We start from the raw sequence: 10,675 nt of genomic DNA on the forward strand, positions 1-10,675 counted from the left end.
CTGCCTCAGCCTCCTGAGTAGCTGGGATTACAGGCACGCGCCACCATGCCCAGCTAATTTTTTGTAGTTTTAGTAGAGACGGGGTTTCACCATGTTGACCAGGATGGCCTCGATCTCTTGACCTCGTGATCCACCCGCCTCGGCCTCCCAAAGTGCTGGGATTACAGGCTTGAGCCACCGCGCCCGGCCCAATTTTATTATTTTCTTAGAGACAGAGTCTCACTCTGTTGCCCAGGCTGGAGGGCAGTGGTGCAATCCCAACTCACAGCAGCCTCAATCTTCCAGGCTCAAGTGATCCTCCTGTCCCATAGATGGGACTAATTTTTTGTAGAGACAGGGTCTCACTTTGTTGCCCAGGCTGGTCTCAAACTCCTAGACTCAAGCGATCCTTTTACCTTCGCCTCCCAAAGTGCTGGGATTACAGACGTGAGCCACTGCACCCAGCCTTGACTGGGTTTTGACTGTGAGTGTGGGGTGGGGAGACCTCAGAGAGAAAGAGAGGTGTGAGTGCAGGGGAGCCCTCCACCAGGTGATAATTTATGGGGGTCAGTGCAAAATGAACATGGAGCCCTTACTTCAGAAATTATTACGAATTCCAAGACAATCCAGGAAAATGTTAAGTCAGGCCCTCGTGTGTGTGGAGCCCTGTATGACTCCCATGAAGCCAACCCTGACCTCTGCTTGCCTGTGGAGCCTCAATGCTTCCCAGGCCTCCCCCAGCCAAGTTGTTAGGGAGATAGTATAAGGCCAGGGACTCCCTGGGCTGCCTGGGGGAAGGCGAAGAGGGGAAGGATGGCTCAGTGTGGGCAGGCCTGGAGAAAGCTGAGGGAAGGACCCAAAGACCAGCAGACCTTCCCCCAGGAAGCCCCCCAGAGCCAGGCCCATGTCTGAGAGCAGCCCTCTGCATTCTGTCCCCCCACACCAACCAGGCCGCTGGGTGGTCTAGACACATGTGGTCACATTTAGAGATGTTGATTGAAGCAAAATTGTTATAAGATTAGAATATTTAAGGTAACTTTAATTTCCACTGCATTGCTGGGATTTTTGAGGGTGAGGCCAAGAGATCCCCTGGAGTGGAAGTATGGAGAATGGTGGGGGCTGCAGGAGGAGTCTCCATCACCCCTGCCTGGGAGGAGAGGCTGCTGGCAACTGAAAAGAAGGAAGGAGAGCTAGACAGAGGGAAGGACTTCCCAGGAATCTCAGAAGCAGGAGTTCAGCCCTCCCGCAGATGTGGGGAGTGAAGGGCTGCCCTGGTGGAACAGGAATTCACCAGCACCACACCTCCTCCCCAGACTATCTCCACATCCTGAGCCACACATCTGCACACATATCCCTCCCAGCCAGACGGAAGGGGGGCCAAAGGAGGGTCCCATTCATGTCCTCCCGAGCTCCAACCTGGGGTGGTTGGGGCCCAGAGGGTTTTCTTGTTGGTAGATCAATAGAAATTTAGAAGGAATAGGAAAATAAGGTAATAGTAATAAGGGTTACTAACATTATTATTATTGTTTTTATTTTTGGAGACAGAGTCTCGCTCTGTTGCCTTGGCTGGAGTGCAATGGTGCTAACGGGTCACTGCAATCTTCGCCTCCCAGGTTCAGGCGATTCTCCTGCCTCAGCCTCCCGTGTAGCTGGGATTATAGGCGCCCACAACCACACCGGACTAATTTTTGTATTTTTAGTAGAGACAGAGTTTCACCATGTTGGCCAGGCTGATCTCGAACTCCTTACCTCAAATGATCTACCCACCTTGGCCTCCCAAAGTGCTGGGTTACAGGTGTGAGTCACCACACTCAACCGAATTACTCATATTATTATTATTATTATTATTATTGTTAGAGACAGGGTCTCACTTTATTACCGTCTGAAGTTCAGTGACATGATCATAGATCACCGTAGCCTCAAACTCAAGGAATCCTCCCACCTCAGCCTCCTGAGTAGCTGGGATTCCAGATGTGTGCCACCACATCCAGCTAATTTATTTAGAGACAGGGTCTCACTATGTTGCCTAGGACAGTCTCAAACTCCTGGGCACCAGTGATCTTCCTGCTCCAGCCTCCCAAAGTTCTGGGACTGCAGGGACAAGCCACTACACCTGGTGCTAATATGTATTATTATTATTATTTATTTATTTATTTATTTATTTTTGAGATGAAGTTTCACTCTTTGCCCAGGCTGAAGTGCAATGGTGTGATCTTGGCTCACCACAATCTCTGTCTCCCAGGTTCAGGTGATTCTCTGGCCTCAGCCTCCCAAGTAGCTGGGATCACAGGCATGTATTTTTAGTAAGAGAGGGGGTTTCTCCATGTTGGTCATGCTAGTCTCAAACTCCCGCTCAGGAGATCTGCCAGCCTCAGCCTCCCAAAGTGCGGGAATTACAGGTGTGAGCCACCGTGCCCGGCTACATTTATTATTATTAAATAATAATTTAATAATTTAAACATTTATTTCTCATCATTCTGGAGGCTGGAAGTCTGAGATCAGGGTGCCAGCATGGTCAGGTTCTTGGCGAAGGCCCCTTCGTGGTTAGCAGTTGGGTGTCTTCTCGTATCTTCTCCTGGGGGAGAGAGCTCACTATCTCTTTAAGAGACCCGATAGCACAATGGTACAATGGAAGATGTTGCCTGGAGCCACATCCCAGCTCACTCACTTCCCATGTGACCATGAGTGAGTGAGTTAAGCCCCCTGTGCTCGGTTTTCCCATCTACAAGTGGGGACAATAAGGAGACCAACTTCAAAGAGCTGTTGTAAGGATTAAATGAGTTAATCCACATAAAGTGCTCAGAATAGTGCCGGCATGGGGCAAGAGCCCTGAGCATGTCTGCTGTCCGTCATTACGGGCTGTTATCCCCCTTTCATAAAGGAGGAATTTGAGGTTTTAGAGAAATGAGGTCACTTGCCCACAGCTACAGAGAGGCAGCACTGGGATCCAAACCCGGGTCTGCTTGACTCCTCAGCCCACTGTCTGAACCACCAGACTGGTGCCAGTGCTGACTCTGCCATGGCCATGCTAAGCAAGTTATATGCTGCGTCTGGTTCAGTTTAACCATCCACCCCATTTGATACCCTGCCCAGGCCTAGAACAGTTCTTGAAGGCTCGCTGGTCAGCTTCTGATTGTTGTGGCTTAGGGAAGTGAAGCCCAGAGAGGGGCAGAAACTTGCCCAAGGCCACACAGCAGGTGATCGTAGGCAGAGCTGACCCACTGATATCCAGACACCACCAGAGACAGGCCCAGGTGGAAGGCCCTGGCAGGAGGCTGGGAGTTTGGCCTTGTCTAGCCAAGAGATGAGCATTGGTGTAAGAGTCCATGACTTTGAGCAAACAGCTGGTGGACAAGGAGAAAGCGGCCGCAAGGTCATGGCACAGCTGTCAGCCTCTACTGGGGGATGGGAAGCTGAGGCCCCTCCTTGGTGCTGGGGTTAGGGAGGTGCCTGATGGCCAATGAACACCAGGGCCACAGGATCTGGCCACAGGACAAGACTTAGACTTGGCGTCCTCCCTCCCTGCAGGGCACTGGGCAGGGGCAGGTGGGGCAGGGGCAGGCGGGGCAGGGGTTGGGGGGCAAGGGAGGGGGTTGGGACAGGTGTGTACCACATAGAATCAGGCCTGAGGGCCCCAGGAAAAGTGTAAAGAGTGAGTCAGGAGACCCAGGCGTGGGATTTGAGTGGGGGATTGGGTGACTTTGTGTCTGAGTGTGGATGCGAAGCTGGTGGGAGCCCCTTCCCCACACAGTGTGCCCCTCCCTTGCCCACTTGTGCCACCAGGCCCTGCTTCATGCAGCCCTCCCTCCCTTCTCGCTGAACAGTTCACACTCAGAGTGAAGTGCGCTGCATGGATTGACTGTCATCCTCACAATATGCCTAGAAGAGCTTCCCAGATAGGGAAAGTGAGAAACCAGAGGCTAAGTGTGTGCCCAATGGCATGTGGCTGGTGAGTGGTGGCACTTGGAGTTGAACCCAGGCAGTCTAAATCCAGGGTCTTCGTTGTCTACTGTTAGTCCCTGCTGCCTAGCTCCCACCCCCTCCCAAGCCTGGCCCCGCTGAACACTCAGCCCCCATCAGATCCCCATGCAGGCTCTGGTTTCCACACTGGCTTTGGGGGCAGGCCTCAGCCATCCCCCCTCAGTCCATGTCCTCCTAGGCACCCTGCCAGCCAGGCTCCCTCCCTTCTCTGGGCAGTACCTTAGCCTGGCTCCCCTATAGTTCAGGCCAGGAGACCAGACCTCAAGACCCCTGACAATCGCCCCTAATTCTGATGGGTGGGCTGGAGCGGGCCAGGCTCTGAGGGTAGGTGAGGGTGAGAGGCCCCGTTGAGGAGTGGCGGGGCTGGTGTGTACCTTGGCAGGGGTACAGAAAAGTGGGAGGCCCTCAGAGGGCAGGCAGCAGGAGGAGGAAGGTTGAGGGGGGCGGGCCCTGACCCGAGACAGCCTGGGGGCCTCCCTGCTCCTTTCCGGAACCTGCTGAGGGCTCTGCTCTTTCTTATTTAGAAACACACACACACACACACACACACACACACACACACACACACACACAGAGCTACCCACACCCACCTCCCCCCTACACACACACACTTCCACCCACACCCACACAGCCACAGCCACACACACCCACACCAACACACAGCCAGACACACACCACACACAGCCACCCACACTCACACCCACACTCACACACAGCCACACCCCCCCCACACACATACCTCCCCACAGGGACACACAGGAGTACAGACTCCCATACCTCCACACACCCACACACATGCACACCCCTCATACCCATGCACACATGTGCACTCACACACCCAAGCACCTCTACACAGGCCCACACCCACCTACATGCACACACAGGCACCCAGGTAGGCACACATACACATACACACATGCACGCGCACACACGCCCTCACCCCAGAGCCCTCTCCTGACCTCATCTCCACTTCCCCCTCCACTTGCTGCCTCCCCTACTCCCCTGCTGCCTGGCTACTGCCCCTGCTCCCACCCCAACCTCCAACCTTAATTTCTGTCTTAAAGGATGTCCTTCTGTGACAGCCCATCCTGTGGGCCCTCCTGGCCTTCTAGAAGCACTCTGCCTTTGCCTGCTGGGACACTGCTCTCCCGGTCCCCTGCCACCTTCTCAGTCTCCTTTGCTGACCCCTCTTCCTCTGTAGCCCCGTGAATGTTGATGTCCTGACCGTGCCCTGCCCGCCTCCCTGGGCCCACTGCTCACTCTGTGGCATCAGTCGCCATCTGCAAACCGTAGACTCCTCCTTGCTATCCCAGAACTCTCGCTTCCTTTCCAGATCCATGGAAGTCCCACAGACTCATCCAACTCATTGCATCTGTCCACCCTCCTTCTCTTGGTCCTCACTGTCCCCAGGCGTAGCCCAAAGCCTGCGCACTGTCCTTGACACTGCCTCTTCGCAGGCCCCTCGCCCAAAGCCTGCCTAGTTCACCTCGTCACTCCCCTCACACTGGGCCCTCCCTTCCCTTCCCCCTCACTGTCTACCTCATGGGACCATGCCGGGACATTCCCGAAGCCTCCTCGGTGACCTGCCTCTATCCTCCTCCGCACAGCTTCGGGAGGCGCTTTCCAAAGTACAGATCTGACCAGGTGACTGCTCGGCTCCAGAGCCTTTCCGTGGCTCCCCATTTTCCAGGGACGAGGTCTGGCTAGCCTCAGCCTGCCTGCCTCTGTGACCCCGGCTCAATGCCCTAAGGCCTGAATGTGCCGACCACGACTGGCCCCTGTGAGTCCTCCGGGCTCAGCCTACCAGGGTCACGTCTGCAGGCAGCCTTCTGGGGACTCTTCCCTGGGGGGCCACCAGCCCGAGCTGCCCCTTCGCTGCAGGACTGCGCCCGGCCGTCCTTCTCAGCGGCCGCGTCTGTCCCCCCAGGAAGGTGGCCCTCGAGGGCAGGGGCTGCGCGGACTCCCCAGCGGCCGAGCCGCTGGTCAGGTGGGCAGGAGGGACGGGGGAGGGCCGCCCGGGAGCGCGTGTGTGGCGGGGGCTCGGCGTGGGTGTCGGGGAGGGAGGCAGCCGTCCGGGGCCGGGCGGGGCGCGGGCCTTGGCCGTGGCTGTGGAAAGAGGAGGGCGGAGGCCCCGCCCCGCCGCGCCCCTCCCGCCGCCCGCCCACTCCGGCAGCGCGAGGGGCGGCCGGCAGAGCAACGCGGAACCCCGCCGGCTCGGACCCCGACGCCGCCCGCCCAGCCGCGGACGCCCCTGCCCGGAGCCTGCGCCGCCCGGGCCGCCCTCTAGGGCCCGAAGCGGCGCCCGGCGGCCGCGCCCACAGGTAAAGGCGAGGAGGCGGGCACCGGGGCTCGGGCTGGGGGGCTCCGAGGGCAGGACCTGGGCTGGGCTTCCCCAGCCCCGTGCAGGACGGCAGGGCCGGCGCCTCGGACTCCGGGGTGGGGACAAGGTGGGGGACTCGGGCCAGGGGGTCGCGCTAGGTTGGGGGAGCCCATCCGGTTTACTGCGCCCATTCCCTCCCGGGCAGGACCCCAGTAAAGACCCCTCCTCCCTTCCTCTCCCAGAAGCGAGGGCTCAGCATCAGACAGTGCAGGGTGGAACCCCCGACGATGTGGCTCTGGGCGCGTCACCACCTCCCGGTCTCCCGTCCCACCTGTAAAGTTTGGGGATAACGAAGCCGAAGCCGCCTTCGCAGGGTAGTGGAAGAGAAGAGGGAGTGAGGGGCCTTAGCATCCCCCAGCTCCCACTCCTGCTGTCATCTCTCTGCCATTGCTGATTTGCTGGAGACCTCCCAGTTGTAAGGTTTTTCTGCCTCAGCCCCCAAGTTCTTCCTCTTCTAGGTGCCCTGGCAGCCCCTTCGCCCCAAACTGGAGACAGGTTCCCAGGAATGTCCCTGTCAGGGACTCAGCAGTCCCCCAGCTCCAGAAGGAGACTTGCAGGGCGTCAGGGCTGCTGCCTGGCCAAGAGGCCCCAGCACAACCTCCCAGTGTCTCTACCCTGGGTCTGGAGCCACCCTGGCCTCAGGAGTCCTCTAGGTAGAGAAAAGCAATTCAGCCAGAGGAGCCCAGGAACGCTATTGCCATGGGGAAGGGCAGGCTTCTGTGACTTTGCTGGTTGTACGTGTGCGTTCGTGTGTGTGTGCCTGTGTGAAATCATGCTGGGTTCCTGACACAGACATGTGGCTGACCTTCTTGGGGTGCCCGAGCAACCGGGAATCCTCCCTCCCGCCTGCTGTCAGCACCTCTTGCTCAGGCTGGCAGCAGAGGCCCATCCACACCTCTTAGCAGAGTCCTCTTAGCAAGGACAGCCTCCCAGCAGCTGTACTGGGCATTTGGAAGGTCTGGGGGCCGTGGAGCTGGATGGCTGGAGGGTCAGGCAGCCTGGGTCCCTTTCTGGGGACTGAGCTAAGATCGACTGATCCTTACTGCCCCAAGCAGTTGGGGCCTCAGGGCAGGAGTTGGTGATTTCTGGAGCGACACCAAGGTTGCTGGTCTCGGTCAGGGCATAGGTCCCCTCACTGGCCTCCCACTGGACTGGTGAACACCTACAAACCCTTGGACATACAATGACCCCAGATGATAATGAGGAAAACCACAGATACCCTCACCCAGCCACATACAGCCTTGCACCCTTATGAGAGCCACACACAGTCACACACTGACCCAAACTTTCATTAGAACCAGGCGGACACATGCCTCTACTGAAACATATACCACCACAAGTCACAGACAGATGAGTGCACACACACCCAAACTCCTACAGACACATGGCAGGCCCCACGTGGCCCAGCCAGACATACTCAGACAGGACAGCACACACACACACACACACGCTCACATCCAGACATGCTCACCAGGATCTCTTTCTCTGGTTTCACTTTGTCTACCGCAGTGAAAATGAGAATTTCCGCTCTTTGGCTCAGAGGAAAGGGAAAGAAAATATGGAAGTGAATGTGTCTGTTAGCAAGAGGGAGGGGAAAGATACTAAGCAGGGCTGTCAGTCTGAGCCCCCGTACTCCACTACCTTCTCTGCTCCTGCCTGAGCCGGACTAAAGGACACACAGCCCCGGCTTCCTGGCCCTGCTGGCCCCCCAGCCCACTCCAGAACCCCCAGTGGCAGGGATGGGGCACCTCTTATAAGGAAGTAGGGCCTCAGATGAGCTGGTCCCATCTGTGGCAGGAGGCACTTACAGAGTCGGGGCAGAGGAACGAGAGAGACACAGGGGTCTCTCCTGTGGGGTGCAGCTGTGGTCTCACCATACCTTACGGGGTACCCCAGGAGGGGTACCATGCAAGCTGAAGTACAGATCAGAGAAGGTGGCACCTAAGAGGTGATCTGGCCAGGGCTTTCAAGGATGATAATTTTGGCAGGTGTGGGGGTAGAAAGGCTGAATGGGAGGGTGTTCCCAGCTGAGGGCACAGCTCATGCAGGGGTATGGAGGGGAAGCTGCAGGTTCTTTCAGGGACAGTGGGTAATGGGAGTAATGGGCACTGTTGGATCACACTGGGGAGTGGGAGGGACTCATGACTCTTTTTTTTTTTTTTTGAGATGGAGTTTCGCTCTTGTTGCCCAGGCTGGAGTGCAATGGCACGATCTCAGGTCACCCAACCTCCGCCTCCTGGGTTCAAGTGATTCTCCTGCTTCAGCCTTCCTAGTAGCTGGGACTACGATGTGCCACCATGCCTGTCTAACTGTGTATTTTTAGTAGAGACAGGGTTTCTCCATGTTGGCCAGGCTGGTCTCGAACTCCTGACCTCACATGATCCGCCCCCCTCAGCCTCCCATAGTGCTAGGATTACAGGTGTGAGCCACCATGCCCACCAGGGCTCCTGACTTTGAAATCAGATTTATAAGGGCCCTGTCCAGAGAAAGGGTGTCAGCTGCAAATGATACAATCTGGGAATCACTCTGGCTGATCTGGGGAACAAGGATGAAGGGGGATCTTTGAGGCAAGGGAGATCACGGAGGAGGCTAGGCAGAGTTTAAGGAGAAAGGTGACAGAGAATAAAGTGGGCAGTTGCCATGGGGATGAGAGGAAGAGGTGGAAAGAAGTAAGCCGGTTGCGGGTGGGGCCGGGAGCCTTGCACTGGGTGGCTGTGGCCTGTCCCCAGAGGAGGCAGGTCAGGGGAGACATGGGTTTGGCCCTGGGATCTGATAAGTTGAGATGACTGGGAGCTGGCGGCTGAGTGTAGCCTTGAAGCCTGGGTGGGTGTGTGAGGCCATGTGTGGGCACACATGTGCCCAGGTACCAGCCATGGAAGTCTGGCTCCCAGAAAGAGAATTCCAGGCCCACTTTGTTCTGAGGGCATTTCCAGAGTGGGTGGGGTGTGGACAGCAGATCTTGAGTGAGGCAGCATGTGCTGTGTGGAGAGGAGCTGGCACTAGGAGTCAGACAGACCTAGGACTTCCCATCTCTGTGCCTCAGTTTCCCCATCTCTCAAATGGGAATGATGTGCTTGTCTCCAGAGTTTTTTGCCTGCAGAGAGGTGAGGAGTGGTCCCAAGTCACATGTGTGAAGGGTAGCACCTAGATCGTATGATCAGTGTTTATTCTGCCTCTCTGGTTGGGACTGGGGAGGACCTGGCCCTGCTTCCATTCAGATTCTTGGAAAGTTTTGAATTGGAGGCTGACTGTCCCCATGCAGCCTGGATGGGTTGGGATTCCTGGCTCTTGAAGGGGAAGAAGTCACATGTGGGGGTGGCAGAGGGTTAGTGTCTCATGGGGAGAGCTAGGTGGCATCACTGGCCCAGCTCATGGATGGGGTTACGGAGACTCAGAGAGGAACTCACCTGAGGTCACATGGCAGCCAGTGACAGAATCGAAACAGAAGCCAGGACCCCAGGCCCAGCTCCCCTTCCTCACAAAGGCTGCCCTCCCTCAAAGGACCTGGGGTAGAGGGAACCTTGTCACTTGAGGTTCTGTGATTTCTTTTTTTTTTTAAATTTTTTTTGAGATGGAGTCTCGCTTTTGTTGCCCAGGCTGGAGTACAGTGGCGAAATCTTGGTTCACTGCAACCTCCACCCCTAGGTTCAAATGATTCTCCTGCCTCACCCTCCCAAGTAGCTGGGATTATAGGCATCCACCACCACACTGGCTAATTTTTTTGTATTTTTAGTAGAGACAGGGTTTTACTATGTTGGCCAGGCTGGTCTCGCACTCCTGACCTCAGGTGATCCACCCGCCTCAGCCTCCCAAAGTGCTGGGATTACAGGCATGAGCCATCTTGCCTGGCCATTAAGAAGGAATTAGGACAGCAACTTTATTTATTTCTTTTTTTTTGAGACGGAGTCTTGCTCTGTCGCCCAGGCTGGAGTGCAGTGGCATGATCTTGGCTCACTGGAACCTCCGCCTCCTGGGTTCAAGTGATTCTTCGGCCTCAGCCTCCCCAGTGGCTGGGACTACAGGTGCGAGCCACCACGCCCGTCTAATTTTTGTATTTTTAGTAGAGACAGGGTTTCACCATGTTGGTCAGGCTGGTCTTGAACTCCTGACCTCAGGTGATCCTCCCGCCTTGGCCTCCAAAGTGCTTGGATTACAGGCGTAAGCCACCATGCCCGGCCTTGTGGGGCATTTTCATAGCACAAGGGGTTTTCTATGGAGGGGGGAAAAGGGAAATGGCAGGCATGAGAAGGTCAGGCCCAGAGACAGCCCAGAACAGTGAGGGCTGGGGCTGGGATGGTATTTTCTTTTCTTTTCTTTTCTTTTTTTTTTTTTTTT

At 56.4% G+C, this 10,675-nt stretch overlaps 1 protein-coding gene across 2 annotated transcripts in view; it reads left to right on the forward strand.

The window, feature by feature from the left end:
* Window positions 1–6,128: 6,128 nt before the first annotated feature.
* Window positions 6,129–10,675, forward strand: part of COL8A2 (collagen type VIII alpha 2 chain) — a 30,030-nt gene continuing 25,483 nt past the window's right edge. The window contains exon 1 of one of the 2 annotated variants that reach the window (XM_017501073.2): window positions 6,129–6,281. The gene's annotated coding sequence lies outside the window, so the exon portion shown is untranslated. The remainder of the gene's footprint in view (window positions 6,282–10,675) is intronic. The other variant, XM_037728699.1, reaches the window with a different exon arrangement.

The sequence above is a fragment of the Cebus imitator genome, unplaced genomic scaffold (assembly GCF_001604975.1).
Source record: "Cebus imitator isolate Cc_AM_T3 unplaced genomic scaffold, Cebus_imitator-1.0 Scaffold277, whole genome shotgun sequence".
Taxonomy (NCBI): domain Eukaryota; kingdom Metazoa; phylum Chordata; class Mammalia; order Primates; family Cebidae; genus Cebus; species Cebus imitator.